The 17,248-nt window shown below is 39.5% G+C and overlaps 1 protein-coding gene across 1 annotated transcript in view; it reads left to right on the top strand.

Annotated features, from left to right (window-relative positions):
* The first annotated feature begins 3,396 nt into the window (after nt 1-3,396).
* zmat4a (zinc finger, matrin-type 4a) overlaps nt 3,397-17,248 on the top strand; it is a 208,688-nt gene continuing 194,836 nt past the window's right edge. Inside the window, exon 1 of the mRNA XM_037975212.1 lies at nt 3,397-3,516. The gene's annotated coding sequence lies outside the window, so the exon portion shown is untranslated. The remainder of the gene's footprint in view (nt 3,517-17,248) is intronic.

Below are 17,248 nucleotides of genomic sequence, written 5' to 3'. Positions count from 1 at the left end.
GAGGAGTGAATACTGAGCAGGAACTGAAACAGGAAAAACCCAAATTAAAACCAACAACAAGAATAAATAAAGAAAACATAACCAAAAACACAAAAAATCCCAAATCCTCACATGCCCATGCTCTCAGCTTCCAACCTGCCTGCCTGTTCCCAGCTGTAGGATCCTCTCTGGACCCACGCCATCAGGACTCACACCGGAACCTCACTACCCCTCCCACGACAGCCCTCAGCCTGGGTCACTGTAAACCCAGCCAGTTTCAACTCTATTTACCACCTTCTCAGTGGATCCATAATGCATCTCTCCCCTCTCCACACGTACCAGATGGTCTAGGCAGCAGTATCCATTTTACTGAAGAATAATGTAATGTAATGTAATGTAAACCTCAGATAATTAGTGGTGGGTTTTTTTTTCTTTTTAAGTTGAGCAGTCAAGGTCTGTTCTGAAACCTTTTATCAGGAAAGACTGCAATAAGTTCAGCCCATCAAACATCAACATTCCCAGTGGTCCGCCCAATGTGAGCTCTACAGGACAAGAGACTTCCTTCGTCCTGTTGAAAACATGTTGAGGTGTGCGGGTGTGTGACAAACCTGGTGACTTTTTCTACTGAAGACTTTTGAAAACTGATGTGAAAGCAAGTATTGTTCTTTCTGACTAGCGGTGGGCCCCTCCCCCATCCCAAAGCACTCTCAGGTGTCTCGGTCCTCAGGCAGCATCCCTCCCAGCTGCAGTCAGAGCAGGACATGTTCACCCCACCACATCCAAACTGCTGATAAATCACAAGCCACTGACTGATTACTTGATTTATAGTGGGATGTAAACATAAATTTCTGTCTAAAATAAATCACGGCACTAAAATAACATTGAGTGTCTCTTTTGGATCATTTTTTGATGATCCCAAGCCTGGATACAGAAGAAGGGTTGGAATTATGACCAAAAATAGACAGAAGAAAATGTGTTTGTAGTTTTGTTTTTACTGACTTTTTCTTTCTCCCTCAACATTATTCCTTTTCTGGACAGTTATGCAAATGAGAAGATGACATCATTTATTTTTCTTACTGAGAAGTGGGCAACACTGATTATGACTTTGTTCCATTTGACTCCACCAACAGACCAATATCAGACTGTGAACTTATGCATCTAAGAGAGACTATCATTGCATCCTTTTCTCATCTTCTTGAAGGCGCTGTATGTGAAAAAGCAAACTTCAAACTCCCTCCAGATGTAAAACAGACTGCTAGCTTCCTAGTACAGTCATCTGTGAAACGGCTTATTTCAGAATTTTGTTTTCAAGGGGGTCAGTTGGCTAAGATGCAACATGAGGCTCTGCTTTTATTTGCTGTCATTTCCCAGTTTAAAAGTTTCTGTACTATAATAGTTTCATAGTTAATACAGTTTCTGTAACACCTGCACAGACTACCTGTGTTCCCATGAACTAAAATGTCAAAAAGGTGTAAACAGCTCAAATAGAAATCTTTCTTTAAAAATATAACAACCTTTTATCAATAATCTTCATGAAACCCAGAGTAAAATTCTTGCCTGCAACCCTGATGAAAGAAAAACAAGTCAATCTAAAACTGGTTTGCTAACCTTAATTTTCAATTAGGCAAAATATAAAGGATTGTAAATCACCTCTGTCATCTTATGCCAACATGGCTAATTGTTTCAAAACAATCTTTTAGGCCACATTTCACACAGGCTGTATCAACTTATTGATTTTTTAAATAGGTTGTCATCAACATTAACTTTCTAGTATTTTTCCTTTTTTCAAAAAGTGTAATTCTTTAAAAAACTTTCAAAACTTAAAATGGCACTTTCAAACTAAAATCAAATGTACATCATTTTCTTTTTGCCTGTTGTGCTGTTCATTGATCCAGATTGGTATGGTGTGAGTTTCCCTGTTTGGTAGATATTGACCACATTATTGATTCAGTATTTCAGGTTGTTGTACCACAAGATATCTAACTCCATCACATGAAACAGAAGGAAGACATTTCTACAACAGATACGTCTCAAAACTGTGCAACTCGCACTACAACAATCTAGATGGATGAACAGCACTTTGGGTCAAAGGACAATGGATCGAGTTGATTTTGGTGTGAATTGTCTCTTTAAAAGCAGCTTAAAACTTAGTGTCAACAGAAGTGAAAACAACAAAAACTCCAACACTGAGGTGCTCAGCCAGGGGCTTGTGAGTTTTCTCACACCCACCTGATGACTTTCCTCCTGGGCAACTACACAGAGTCCAGGTCCTCTTCAGAAGGTGGTTCCAGAGCCCAAGGTGTGCGTAGAACTGAGCCCAACTATATCTAGTTCAACCTCACACACAATCTCCGGCTCCTACTTACCAGTGAGGTGGCATCCCATGTCCCTAGAGCTAGTTTATCCCTCCAAGAATCAGCCCCCCCAGCTTGCATGGCTCCCACCCTCCATGCTCCTCCCGGCAGGTGGTGGGCCCACATGGAGGACTTGGCCCAGCTGAGCCCCAGGAGCCAAGGCTTGATCACCAGGTGCTCACCGGTGAGCTCCACCCCTGGGCCTGGCTCCTGGGGAGGGAAATCTCAGCAGCTTCAGTTTGTCAACAGTGTCATCTAAAGAAATCTGATCTCTGTTGAAGTCACACACATTAAACATAAATCTCCTTTTTGTATAGTTTCATCAGGAAAAACAAGCCAGCTCTTTTTCCTCATTTCAAAAATCTGAGCAGCAGTTGTATTTTTCGCCACCACTGTGTGTCTTGTTCCTGCTGTTTTTGGTTCTGACTTGTTGGTATTCATCAGTACTTAAATAAAGCCATCCCTTTTTGAAGGTCTTCTCTCCTGCAGTGTATTTCTCTGTCTTGCCATCCCTTCACCTTGCTTTTGGAGGACACCTGTCGAGGCACACAGTGCTCCTGTGGTCTCTGATCTCATCTTCTGTGATACAGTTTTATCTCTGGGATTCTGCAGAAGAGTCTTTTTATCCGCGCTGTACTGCGTTTTCTGACAGAAGGGCAGCTTCTGCGTCACCATATCAACTTATATATTTTGCCATTTGTTCATCAGTCATAATGGTGAGCTCTGCACTGCCCCCCTGCAGACATAAAATATTAGAGAGAGGTTAAAAAAATCTTTATTTGATGAACTGAGTTTTTAATCTTATCCCAGAAATCCACAGAAGCACATATTTCTTGTGCAGAAGAAAAACATTCATGGTGATGCTCTTCTCCTGCATGTCCCTGCGGGGCTCAGTCAGTCAGGCTGGTGGAGTCTCTGGAACCTGCCACAACATTATGACCCCCGCTCCCTCCTGTGTGATGGATCTGAACAGGTAGGAGCTGCAGGTGGGGGCTGAGGCGCAGCGCGGCAGCCAATAGGAGCAGAGGGGGCGGGGCCAGGTCGTCCTGTAGTGTAGTATCTATCCGTCAGCTGCAGACGCGCTGCGCTTCAGCCTCCTCCGGATTCTGGTTCATGGATTATCCCGGTTCTGCGGCCAGTGTTCCTAAAGCGCTTCTACCGGAACCTCAGAGTGGACCTACAGGTTCGTGTTCGGCTCTGCTCCGTCTGATGTGTGAGTGTGGAGATGCTGAGCTGCGGGGAGACAGGCGTGAGGCTCCGCGAGGATTCGTGTTGCGCGCTGCCGCGGTGCATCCTGCAGGGAGGGGGTCCGGGGGATGCCCCCTCCCTGCAGGGGACACCGTGTCAGAGAGCCTCCTGCGTGCTCTCGTGCCTCAGACACGCGCTGATGAATATTAAAGCAGCAACCATGCAGGTTCCTGTGCTCTGTCCTCTGAAGGTCACATTTCAGGTGGGTGCTTCAGACACTTTGGGGCAGGAGGTCAGAGGTCTGTGGACCAGCTGTCACTTCTACACCTGTTGGTGTTTTTCTTTCTATTTTTCCTCAGTAAGTTGACTTTTTCTGTCAGACAGAAACTCCTTTTTTTCTCTCCGAGAGCAAGTCAACATTAACATCCAAACTCATCAAATGAACATGACACGTTCAGCTTGGTGTAACCTATAAACCACCCTGCTGACCTCAAACTAAAAAGGGACAGTGCTTCAAGTTTTTGGAGATCTTGTTATAAAGGTCTTAAAAAGCAAAGACAATCTGACAGAGACTGACATGTGACTGTCGGAGCTCGGTGTTCCAAAGTTTCATTCTGCTGTTTATGCAGGTAAACATGAAATCCATAAGTTCTAAGGCAGAGGACCCTGTTTTTGGCCATGAATGTGTGTGTGTGTGTGTGTGTGTGTGTTCACAAACAGATTTGACTGATCCTTTCAGAAAGTAATCACTGGATGTACATCTATAGCTGATTAACTTTTGGAGTCAATCTGATTCAGGATGGCCACCACAGCAAACTGATTTTAGCAAACCCAAACATGGCTATAGTTCAGTCTGTTTTACAGACACTGAGCTAAACGTTGGTGTGGTAGTAGCTGAGACTGATGCCAGCTTGTACTCTGAGTGATAACTGTTCATGTAAGATCTGTGTTTAAAACTGGAATGAACTTTGTTTGTCACCAAAATATCTCATCAACCACTGGCTGGATTTTGGATGGATTTAAAAATGTTCCAAAAGTAATCAATGTACCACTTTCACCCTCGCAAACACAAAAATGACTCTAACTCAGTCAGTTTACAGATATGGAGCTAAAATGTGTGTCTGTAGTAGCTGAGAGTCATTCTCAACATATATTCTGAGTGTGACATCTGATGATCTTGTACGTTATTTTCAAGGTTTGGCCAAAGCGGCTACAACTTTGACTTTTCTAACAAGATGATCTTACGTTAAAACTGGCATGAAAGTAGATTGGCAATATGCTTTCCTCCAAAGAATGCTACTTTAACTATTGCTTTATGTCATTACAGTTTGTTTTATTATAATCTATAAAGTTTTTTAAGCCAAACTATGTTGGTTTAAATATTTGATCCTACATTTATTTAGTAAAGTGTAAAAGAACAAGAAAAGATTTTAAAGGTAAAATTAGTCATGATGGGGATCAAATTTTATGTGACTACCTGTCTTCCCCTCCAGCCTTGACATGTGGAGGGTTTGTCATTTTAAATATGGCTGAACAGTAAACTGACAATTCAGCAACATCCCAAGATCAAAGTGCAAATATCAGTATTGAGTAGTACTGTTTTAACCCTCCCATGGACTTCGGGTCTTATTAGCCCAAAATTACAAGGGCTTCTCTACCTCTCTTTGTCTCTCTCTCTATTTTGTGCAGACACACACATGGAGAGAGTTGTGAGGGTTGGATTTGGCCTTATTCTTTGCTTAAACATGAGCACTTTTGTGTTGCAGAAATGGTGAAGTGTTCTTCCAGTGTTAGACTCACTTCCATTATGTTCCATAGAGCTTTTAGCTTTCTTGCTCATAAACTCGCCAAAAATACGGTCCAGACGTTGTAACCAAAATGTTAACCAAGATGTGTGCAACATCCTCACAGAAAGGATGTAGCAGTAATCAGTGGGAGAGAACTATTTTAAACATCCGGATCTGACTCTGTCAATCAGCTGTGGATCCCCATCACTTGTTTGTTAATTTATTTAATGGAAAATGAACAGACTGGTACACTTCGTCTGAGCTGGGAGTTTACTGTCAGGATGGTGGAGGGAGGTGAGTGCTTTGTTTTGGTTCAGTCATTTACTGTTGGCTAACATGCTAACCTCTGGGTCACTTTGTAAAGCCTAATTTATCTGTGGCTTAAAGCAGAATAATAACATTGATCATTACAACTGTGCATTACAACTACAGGCTGGCATGTTGCAGGTAGGGAGGATGGGTGGTTAATAATAATAATAATATTGTTTTGCTGAAACACAATCTCTCCTCCACTTTTGTTAGATTAGAACAATATTAAACATCATAATAAACGTATTTAAGAAACACAGGATGCATAGTAGTGGAGAGAAAACCGACAGCATTGTTTTATCTGAGATACAAGCTTCAGTAAGTGAGATGGAGTTAGCAAGTTTTTTAAAAGGACTCTTTTCAATGACAAGGTGAAAATGATTTTTACAACGTAATGCCAACTGAATAAAAACATGTAATGTAAGAAAAGAAACTGCATACATATTCACCCCCTTCACATGTCTCAGTCAGCCTTGCACATGTGAACACTGGAGTTTTACTCCATTTATCTGTACAAACCTGCTCAAGCTCTGTCAGGTTGTTTGGGATCGGCAGCCATTTTCAAATCAATTCTTTGTTGGCTTTAGGTCTGGACTTCGACTGGACCTCTCCAGAACATTCACCTTGTTGTGTGGTCAACACCTCTCTGTAGTTTTCACTGTTTGCTTCAGGTTATTGTCTTGCTGGAAAACAAATCCTCACCCAAGCTGTAATTCTATTGCAGATAGCATCAGATTGTTCTCCAGGAAATCTCTCAATTTTGTGGCATTCATTTTACCCTCTGTCTTTACAAGCCTTCCAGGGCCGGCTGCTGAGAAGCACTTGACAGTGGAGTCTTCCACATGCCGTGTGACAGACTCTAGTTGAGATTTAATTGGAGTTTTCTTCAACAGTGGCTTTCTCTTTGCCAGTCTCCCATAAACCTTAGACTGGTGAAGAACGTGGGCAACAGTTGCTGTAGCTCAGGCTCTCCCATCTGACCTGCTGAAGCTTGGAGCTCCTTCAGAGTGAACTCCTCCCTCACCTCTTCACGTGAGGACAACCTGCTCTTGGTAGATTTACATATGTCCCATAATCCTTCCATTTCTTGATGATGGATTAAACAGAACTCCTGGAGATGTTTGCATCCTCTGAATTGTACTTTTCAATAATCTTTTCTCTGAGTTGAATTAGGACAGTCACTTTAAAGGAGGGAATGCAGTCACTTATTTTACATTAGGTATTTTTATTTCATTGGCATTTCTTTGTAGGAATTGTTTTTGTCAAAAATTTATATTGACTGATTTATAATAGCAATAAAAGGGTAAAACATCCATGGGGAGGGATACATTTTCTAGGCACTGTGTAAGTTAGTGTCAGAAATGAGAGAACGAGAGCTGCTCCTCTGCAGATTGAGCGTGGTGTGTTTTAATTTGATGATGTTGATATCATACAGGAGTCTATTTTGGACCCACCACCTTAGCAGTATAAATGTTACTAAAAGTTTAGGCCAGGAGGTATAGATACAAGTTCTTCCATTTTTCCATTTTGTTGCCTTAACAGTACAAGTTACATGGTTTTATTGGCAAAGAAGATGTAAAAAATGTAGAAATGAATGAAATGAAATGAAACTTTTTTGTGATTATAATTATAATTAGCCTGTGATTATTTCAGCAGTAATTTTTTCCCCCCATCCCAGATCCCATGAAACATTTAGCTCTCTCTGCAGCATGCTTTGAACCCACCACCCAGCTCTAATCTTCAGGATGAAGAACTTTATTGATCTCACTGCTGTGGGTGTACTGGTATGCTTCTAGTTTTTAGAGAACAGTTTCAGAGGGATGTTTTTCAGTGGACAGTTAACTGTGGAAAGTTTACAGTAGACAGCTCCTAGTCATATCCAGCCTGACACATGTGCAACACAGGTGACTGCTTAGGGCCTCCAGGCCAGCAGGGGCCCCCCAAGAGTCACTAACTACTCACAAAAACATATTAACATACAGTTTAGGGCCTGTTTACACAAAGCTGTGTTTCAGTGAAATGTTGCGATTCAAAGACCACAGCAGCATGGGGTAAATGTGAAACTTTTTTCTAATCAACATCTGGAAATCAGAAGATGGGTCACATGTAAAAAGGGCCTTAATCTACATTAGTTGTAATCATATGATTTACTTTGATATTTATGTTAACCGAGTGATATTTTAATACTGCTACTAAACTAGTTTTTGCTGTTCAAAAAATAATAATTATTTTCTGTATTTACCTAAACAAATGTTGAATTTAGCCCGGGCCCCTGACTCCACCACAGCTTGTTTGACTTGCCTCACACCAGACTGAAGCAGTAAGTCAGAAGAAACACATTTTCTGCTCATTTATTCACAGCAGTTACTCTCTAAACCGCACAAGGACATCGCCACACAATTTATTTCTCAAAACAAATGTCTATGGAAAGTTTAGTTTTGCTTCTACAGTGTTGGAATTAAACTAAAAACATGACAACACTGTGACTGCTCAGAGCAGCTTAGACCTCCCCATATCTATGATCTGACAATCTAACAAGTCTGACTGATACCGAGGCCGATCTCCTGGAAACATTAAACATTTTCTGATGTTGTTTGGGATAAAGTTACATGTTTACACATGCTGCTGCTGTGCTCATTGAGTCCACTGTAGTTCCCATTCGAGGCCACTAGTTGGCGCTGGCATGCTCTTGCACGCAGACACTCGTCTCTTAGGCATGGAAGCAGTTTCATCCTAAATGTTGAGTACACAACTTTTGTTTGGACTAACAGTGAGGCTGAGTTGCTGCTACACATTGAAAACAGTGAGTAACAAACAGCACATTATTACTGATGCATGTGCAGAACAGCTACTGACTGCAGATCTGTGGTGCACATGTGGGATTTCACATATTGTGGCTTCCTTTGAAATGCAAATGGTAGGGTCCGAAAAGTTCCACTTCTGAATCCAGGTTTCAAACTGGTATCAGATAATCCGACCTCCGTTGTTGTGTAAACAAACAGCTGAACTGCAACATAAATGTTACAGTTTTACTGAAAAACAGCTTTGTGTGAACAGCAGCTGACACAGAACGAGGCTGTGAACAAAAGTTGTAGATAATCAGTCATGGGCTGAGTTTTTATCAATTAACTTGTTTGCCTTCTGGTTTAGTTTCGATGTGGAAGTTAAAATGCATCCAGCTGGTTGGTACACAGGTGTTTGTTCATTATTTCATGCTTTATGCAGATTATATGGATTTTTAAAACTGTTAGGAAGTTTTGACTTAAACTTTATGTGAATCTGAAAAGTCAAAAGGTGTTTTCATTCTATTTTTTCTTATATTGTAAGATATGAATCTATTCCACACTTAGTTAACCATTTAGCAGCTGTTCCTGTTCTTATTGTTTTCCTCTTCATGGAAACAGGATTGTTCCTGTTGATACAAAAACAGAGGAGAGTGGACTCACATAGCTTACATTTTTATCAACTTTGTTTGCTGCAAACAGGCCTGTAGAATATGTTGCAAATTTTTTGTCATTGCAACATCAACGTCACAAAGGACTAATTGAACTGCAGTAAATCATAGACCATTATATTTCGAGTACCATGCATTCATGTGCTGCTGGTAATACTTGTCAGGTGGGGTAAAAAGTGAGGCGAACTCAGTGCACAAACTCATGATGAACTTCAGGAAAACTTAATTTATTATAAATAAAACAAAACACAAGCTAAATCCAAACATGACTGAAACATGAGATGCAAGACATGTGAGGAACCAGACAGTGCATTAAAGTGACAACGGAACAGGTTTTAAAGACAGGAGGTAATTAGGAGAAGTGGGCACAGGTGAGTGATTACAGGTGTAGATGGGCGTGGCCAGTAAACAGGTGATTGGCTGAGGACGAGTGAATATGACAAAGAGCACAGAGGGCACGGAGCAAAACTAACAAAACTAAACACAGGAACAGCCACAAACAGAACAATAACCCCAAATCAAAAGAAACTCAAAGAACAACTTAGACAAGGACCCAAATCCTGACAATGATATAATTGATCAAACCAATGAACACCTATTGTTGATGATACTGATGACGGGAGGTAAAGGAAAGACTGAGGGAAATGTGTTACTGGTATTGATATCATTGTTGCACATTCCACCTTTTTTTAATATCGTGCAGCCCTAATCTAAAACTAGAGATGCATGCAGGTATTGACTTGTGAAGTTGTTACTGAGTGGAGAAAACACAAAGTTAGCTTGATAGACTGTCTGTAGGGTGTTTAGAAATAAAATCAGAGAAGAACAAAAGTTAGAGACGTTGTTAGAAGGAAACAGCATTTTCTATCGAGGAATATTATTTGTTGTTCATCATGTGAGCTCAGCAGACAGAAGAATGGATTACAGCTCTGATTTTTACTTTCAACTTTCAACCTCTGCCTGTCGGGAAACACGCTGGATCAGGATGTGAGCAGCTTTTTGAGTCAAGGAAACTTCTATCTGAGGTAGGCACAAAGATCACTGATACTCTTAGAGATGCTAATAAAAGATGATAGACAGTTAAAATGTCAACACAGTGATAATTTTGTTTTAATTTGACTAAAAAAGGAAAATCTTTTTTCCTGTGGATTTGCTTAATTGTGGCTTGTTAACTGCAGAAACGATGAAGGAGTGATTTATTAATCTAACATTAAGTTGTTATTTTAAAAGGTTAGTTTGGACAAAGCTGATATTTTCTTCCTCTTTTAAAAGAACTATCAGTGCAATGGTGCAGTTGTGTGCACAAAAACTAAAAATGCTAAGGAGCTGTAAGTCAGATACACTGTAATTATTTTTCTGTGGAGTTTTTTTAGGACAAACCCCTCTGTGTAATTATCTGAAGTATGTTTTTTGTAGATGTCCACTGAGAGAAAGTGAAAGTTCAGTGTATACCAGGGTGCACACTGACAGCTGGAGGAAATGTATCTGTCCTTTTTATTGTGCAGCTGCAGTTCATCACATTCAGAGGTGGAAAGAAACAAATTACATTTACTCCTGTTACTGTTATTGAGTATTCATTTTGTGTATTTTGTACTTTTGAGTAATTAATCCAAATTGTATTTTTACTTGAGTATGTTTTATTTCAAGATTTGCTAAACAGCTAAACCTCGACCATCCCTTCTGTTCAAGTCAAACTAAAAGTAATAAAAGAAACACCTTGAACTCAGTGGTGGATGGTGGAGTTTTCTCCAGGGGGGGCTATAAATCCAAAATAGACATCTACCAAAGGTTTTGGTAGATGTCTATTATGTGATACCTTAGTATATGTTTTGGACCAAAACATATACTAAGGTATCACACCAGTGTATTTACATGTATTAAAACAACAAAAGCAACATTATAATGTACATATAAATGCATAAGTGCTTCCTGAACACCAATACTTAGAAAGCCGGAGGTCTGTAGGACACATCTAGCATTTATAAAACCTGTTTTCTCACTTATTTTTTAAAACTTTACAGTAGAAACTACATCAAAGCTAGTTTTATGGTGAGAGCACTCACTACGTCACGTATTCTGCACATAGATCTGATGTTTCACTCCGATTAGAATTCAAATCCAAACATTTTAACAGTTTTTTAGCATAAATTTTCTTAAACTAATTATTAACTATGAACTTATTTATTACCTTTTGTATGTAACTTAGTGACATAATGAACTTATTACTGTCTTTGAATAAAAGGCAGCTCACCCGCGGCTCGACTTTTCAATCAGGCGAACTTTAGGACAGACGGATGTGACGTCAGCCCGCGGCGGGAGTCCCGCGCTCCGGCGGTGGGAGGCAGTGAAATGTAAACACAGCTGCATTCAGCAGCTCTGGGCGCAGGAGAGGTGCGCCCTGAACGGTCCTATCTCTTGTACTGAAGAGGAGCTACTGCGCATGTACAACTTTTAATAAGAGTGTATGGACAAAGATTTTTGCGCCCCGGGGCGGAAATACGTCACCAATCAGACAACGTCGAAGAACAAAACAACTTTATTTATCATTAACTATAAAATATTTATCTTACACAACTAAAATATATATATACATATATTTCGAAATATTTTTAATGTACTATTTAATTATTTTTTTTTACGTCTTATTCAAGGTAATGTGAGTGGTGGGGCGGCGCCCTAGCGCCCTCTATTGGCCAGCCGCCACTGCTTGAACTCCTCCTGGCCACCTTGTTTAAGAGACAATCTTGTGTCCAGTTAAAGGAAGGAAGCTGCTTCATTCTGCTGTTAGCTCTGTTAGCTCAGAGAGTCTTAGACCTGCAGCCTGTGGTGGTGAGTTTAAAACACATCTGTTTGTTTCTGTAAGTTAAAACAAGATGTTCATGGTTTAAGAAGAGAAACAAACAGACAAACAGCCTGACACTGTGAATGTTGGTTAGCTCTGTGGTGGCTGGTAGGTAATAAACAGAGAGCATCCTAACTCCCACCACACGTCTTAAAACATGTCCGAGGCTCCATCAGTGGGCCTGGTCTAAGTAAAACATCCAGCCTGACAAAAGTAAGAATTTTAAAAAGTCATGTTTGACTTCTTTAATAGCTGTAATTGTTGTCTGCTTATCCAGTAGAGCAGCTATATTCACACTTCCTCTGATAATTCACTCCATGGTAGGAGTTCATTGATTTATTTTGTTCAGAAACGATGTTCCAGTAAAATTAATAGTCAAAGTCCGACTGAATCAGCAGCTGTCTGAATGTTCAGTTATTTTGAAGGGGCTGCATGATCAGTTTAATTTATGAGTCTGATAATAATATCTTGTACAATGCACACATTTTTTCATGTTGCAGCTTCTGTGCTACTTGAAAAATGTCAGCCTGTGAGTAGATTCAAGTTCTGCATATTTTTCATGTTTGCTAAAAATGATGTGATTTAATATATAAAAAAAAGGTCAATTGCAAGGATTTTACTCCCAAATTAAAATCTTTAAATTATGTTTATTAGATTAAACAGTAAAATGAAAGTAAATCTCTGAATAAATATTGTGCTTATTGTGGTTATATTTGAAAATGAAAACACCAACATTTGATCAGCGTCTAATTGTGGTGGACTGAGTGACTTTAAGGTGACAGAGAAACTTTCAAATGTGGGTTATTTGACAATTTGTTTGATTAAAATTTTACAGCAGTGGGTATAACTATGATGATATATAAATGTTATTTCAGTCTGGGATCTCATTAAGAAAAAAATCTGTGCGCAGACAGGAGTTCAGTTCTCTCCTGCTCTGGAGCAGCAGGTGAGGAGTTCAGTCTCTGTTACCATGGTGACCTAACCAGGCTTAAACTCAGTCTCTGTTACCATGGTGACCTAACCAGGCTTAAACTCAGTCTCTGTTACCATGGTGACCTAACCAGGCTTAAACTCAGTCTCTGTTACCATGGTGACCTAACCAGGCTTAAACTCAGTCTCTGTTACCATGGTGATCTAACCTCCTCTGTGGTTCTGAAAACCAGCCAAACTGTAAACCCGCCCTCTGATAATTCACTGATCCCAGGTATCAGAAGCTCATGACACCTGAACTTCGTTTTAACAGAAGTCTGACATATGTTCATACCTTCCACTGTTTTAGAAGTTGTGTTAATACCATCTTAAGTTTCTGTGAGCAAGAACTATCTCACTGAAAAAACTGTGATCCAAATCTAGATCAGGGCAGGTCATTTAAGAGTTTTTCTACCAGCTGCTTTGTTCAACATATTTTGTTGTTTAACAAGCTGAGCACTGTGGGAGGGTCTGAACTGAAATACCAGTTTATTGTCTCTAAGTGTTTTAAATATCACGTGTGGACATGTTTTATTTAGTAATTGCATATTAAATTACAAGGCTTTCTTATTTAATTTAAGAGCTCGTTTAGGAAAGAAAAACTCATTGTCCTTCATGGGCAGATGCACTCCTGCTGTAAAAAAGTAACTAAGTAACTTTTACTGAAAGTCAATTTTTAATTTTAGATTGTTTTAGTTTTTGCTTTTGCTTAAGTAGATTTTTACACAAATAACTTTACTTGGACTTGAGTAAAATGTCAGCAGAGTAACTGTACTTTAACTTGAGTATTTCTTTTTAATACTCTTTCCTCGTCGGATCATAACTAAAATAATAACAAACTTATTATAGTCTCCTGTGGTGTCCCGTTTTCTATAACATTTGTTTTAATAAGTTTCTACCAACTCTAACCTGAATTTCCTGTGATAGTCTCCTGCAGTCCAGCTGAAATATGCTTTTTATCTTTTAAAGCCTCATCATAATGTTCACCTCTTGACATGTAAAGGAAAAAGAATAGCAGTTTTTACTAAAAACCAAGTTAAATGTGAATTTAAAAATGTCTTGTTTTCTGTATCTCAGCAGGAAAGGTTGGTTCTCCTGATAGTAAAGCCTCTTCATCGACACTTTCTTAAATTTTCTTGGATTTACTCAAGCCCTTGAGTCATCACTTCTATTTCTGAAAACCTTCAGATGGGGCAACACAATCCCATCCTTCGTGTACTGTCTGTAAATTGTGCTGCCTATAAATAAGAGGCTTTGAAGCTCAGTGCTTCCATGTCATCAATAATTGTTTGCTTTTCTAAATTGCCTTGCGTCTTTGTTGCTTTTATTTCCTTCTGGCTGCACTTGTTTTTAGTTCCAAATCTATTATTCTCCCCGAAGGTCAACTGAGACGAGTCTCTGAATTTTTATAAATAGCATCAACACTAACAAAATACTCCAATAATGGGAGCTGAGCACATTTATTTTCACAGAGCCTTGAATTTGCTTTGAAGATAACAAAAAGCCAGAGTCATCTGCAGCACAGAATTGTGGGATTTATCAAAGGTGATAAATCTGGTTATCCAGTCTTACAGCAGCAGAACGAAATAGATACTTCAAAGGGACCATGTTAGGTTCAGATCTGTAAAACCACTTGTGCCTTTTTAAGAACAGACTTTACTGCTGATTTTAAAGGAGAAATGGATCCAAAAAATGATCCTTATTCTTAGTGACAGCAGGATGTGGAAATGAGCCCCCAGCAGTTTTGATTTTAGTGCTAAAATGAAGCCAGTTTTAAATTAAAAACAAAGCCCAAAACAAAACCAAAAACTCATACATAAATGACTCATGTTTACCTTCATACTGGACATACTTTGTGGCATATCAGTGTCCACCTATTGGCAGCTAGAAAAGTGTTTGCTAACACTGTGATGAATATGGTTGGTTACAGAAGTATTCACTTTTTTTGATTACATTTTTTATTTGATTTTAAGTATTAGACATACACAAAATACTCCAGATTAACTAAGTTAAATTTATATATATGGACGGTTCATATGTATTCACTCCCCCAAAGTCAATAGTTTGTGTCACCACCTTTTTCAGCATTAAGTCTCTTCAGGTCCGTCTCCATGACCTTGGTCCATCTAACAACTATTTTTGTCCATTCATCATGACCAAATGGCTCCAACTCCTTCATCTTTAAATCAAACCAGAGCTTCTCAGTTGGACTGAAATCTGGGCTTTGACTGGACCATTTCAGGACATTTAACTGGTCATCTCACTGAGGAAAAGAGAGACACTGGACTGGCCACAGTGCCAGGCAGGATGTTTGTTTAATGCTGTATGTCACTCTGTATTGCTTGTCAAAGCCATCCATCCATCCATCCATCCATCCATCCGTCCATCCATCCATCCATTTTTACCCACTTTTTACGTTTAGGGTTGCGAGCTGTTACCTATCTCCAGCACTCTTTGTGCTAGAGGCGGGGGAGGGGACACTCTGGACAGGTTGCAAGTCCATCATGAAGACAAATGAGACAAACAACTATTCACTCTCACTCACACCAAGGGACAATTTAGAGTAATCAGTTAACCTAACATGCACGTTTGTGGTCAGTAGAAGGAAATCAGTGTACCCTGAGAAAACCCACTTGTGCACAGGGAGAACAGCTGGGAGGCGATCCTGCGACCTTCTTGCTGTGAAGTGACAGTGATAACCACTGCTGCTTCGCCCCACATGTCAAAACCAAACATTGTTAATGCCCTGTGTATGCTGTCGATTGGAAACATCCTTATTTTACAACCCCAATTCTGAAAATGTTGGGATGTTGAACAATAACAGTGTAATGAACTGCAAATTTCATAAACCCATATTTTATTAACAATGTAACATAGTAAATATTAAATTATTAAAGTAAGAGATTGTACCAATTTTAGGAAAAAAAAAGTTTGATGGCAACAACACATTTCAAAGTTGGGACAGGTCCATGTTTCCTCTGTGAAGCATCCCCTCTTCTTTTAACATCAGTCTGTAAACATCCAGGAAGTGAGGAGAGCAGCAGCTGGAGGTTCTGGAGGGGAATGTTGTCCCATTCTTGTCTGATAGGGGGTTCTAGCTGTTCAACAGTCCTTGGTCTTTTTTGCTGGGTTTTTTTTTTTTTTGTTTGTTTCATGACACAACAAATGTTTTCAACTGGTAAGAAGTCTGGACCGCATGTATCCCAGTTTAGCACCTTGTCTCTTCCACTTAGAAGCCTTGCTGTTGTAATGGACGCAGTATGAGGTTTAGCATTGTCTTGCTGAAATACACAAAGCCTTCCCTGTAAAAGACATTGTCTGTATGTTGTTCTAAAACTTGTAAATACTGTTCTGCATTGATAGTGCCTTTTTAGATGTGTAGGCTGTCCATGTCATAGGTACTAATAACAGGCCTGATGGTCCCTCTCACGGGTGTCCGTGGTTTCCAAAAAGAACTACACATTTGCATTAGTCTTACCACAGAACAGTTTTCCAATTTTCCAGAAATACATTTTGAATGACCTTTGGCCTAGAGAAGATGCTGTTCATATAAGGTTTCTTATTTGCATAATAGAGTTTTAACCTATATTTGTCGATGGCACTGTAAACTGTGTTAACAAACAGTGCCAAATTAGCAATATAGCTTTTCTCTTTGGTGAAGATGCACTTTCAATCACCTCATCTATAAGATACGTGACAAACATCTGACAAATTTACTAAAATAGCCTACAGTTTTATAAGAATCTGATCAATTGTGGCACATAGTTTGTCCTCATGGACATTTAATTATTGTGGCACGTCATGGCGGCTGTTTCACAAGCAACTATCAGCTGTTAAACACAAACTGACAAATTAAACAAATTGACTTGTTTTTATTATATTGTCATGAAATTGTATTATATTACTGTCATCAGTAGCCTGTAGCTGGTTCCTCCTGCATCCTGCGGATGTCTTATCCCTAATTTCTGGCTGTGCATCACGATACACCATGGATGGAGAGGTTTTGAGGGTTTTAAGCCCCCTGGATTGGTGCTTATTCACTGTTATTTGTGCATAAAGGTTTTGTCCAGAACAATGAAGCCATGGCTGGTTAAGGTTTCTAACTAAACCAACAGTAACTGTGGTGATGTTTTTCCTCCTCTCCTCATCTGTGTACTCACTTCTCGATGCTCTGCAGTTCGTCAGAAAAAGAATTACAAAAATATTATTTGTTTGGACATTAGGTAGGTAGGTAGGTAGGTAGGTAGGTACATTTATTTATATAGCACTTTTCAGCACGAGGCAACTCAAAGTGCTTTACAACACAAGAACAAAATTACAGACAAAGTTACAGAAACAAAATTACAGACAGGTACAAGATACAATG

This window comes from Kryptolebias marmoratus, linkage group LG1, assembly GCF_001649575.2.
Source record: "Kryptolebias marmoratus isolate JLee-2015 linkage group LG1, ASM164957v2, whole genome shotgun sequence".
Classification (NCBI taxonomy): domain Eukaryota; kingdom Metazoa; phylum Chordata; class Actinopteri; order Cyprinodontiformes; family Rivulidae; genus Kryptolebias; species Kryptolebias marmoratus.
Note: the sequence above shows the minus strand (reverse complement) of the source record. Positions and strands in the feature narration are given on the sequence as shown.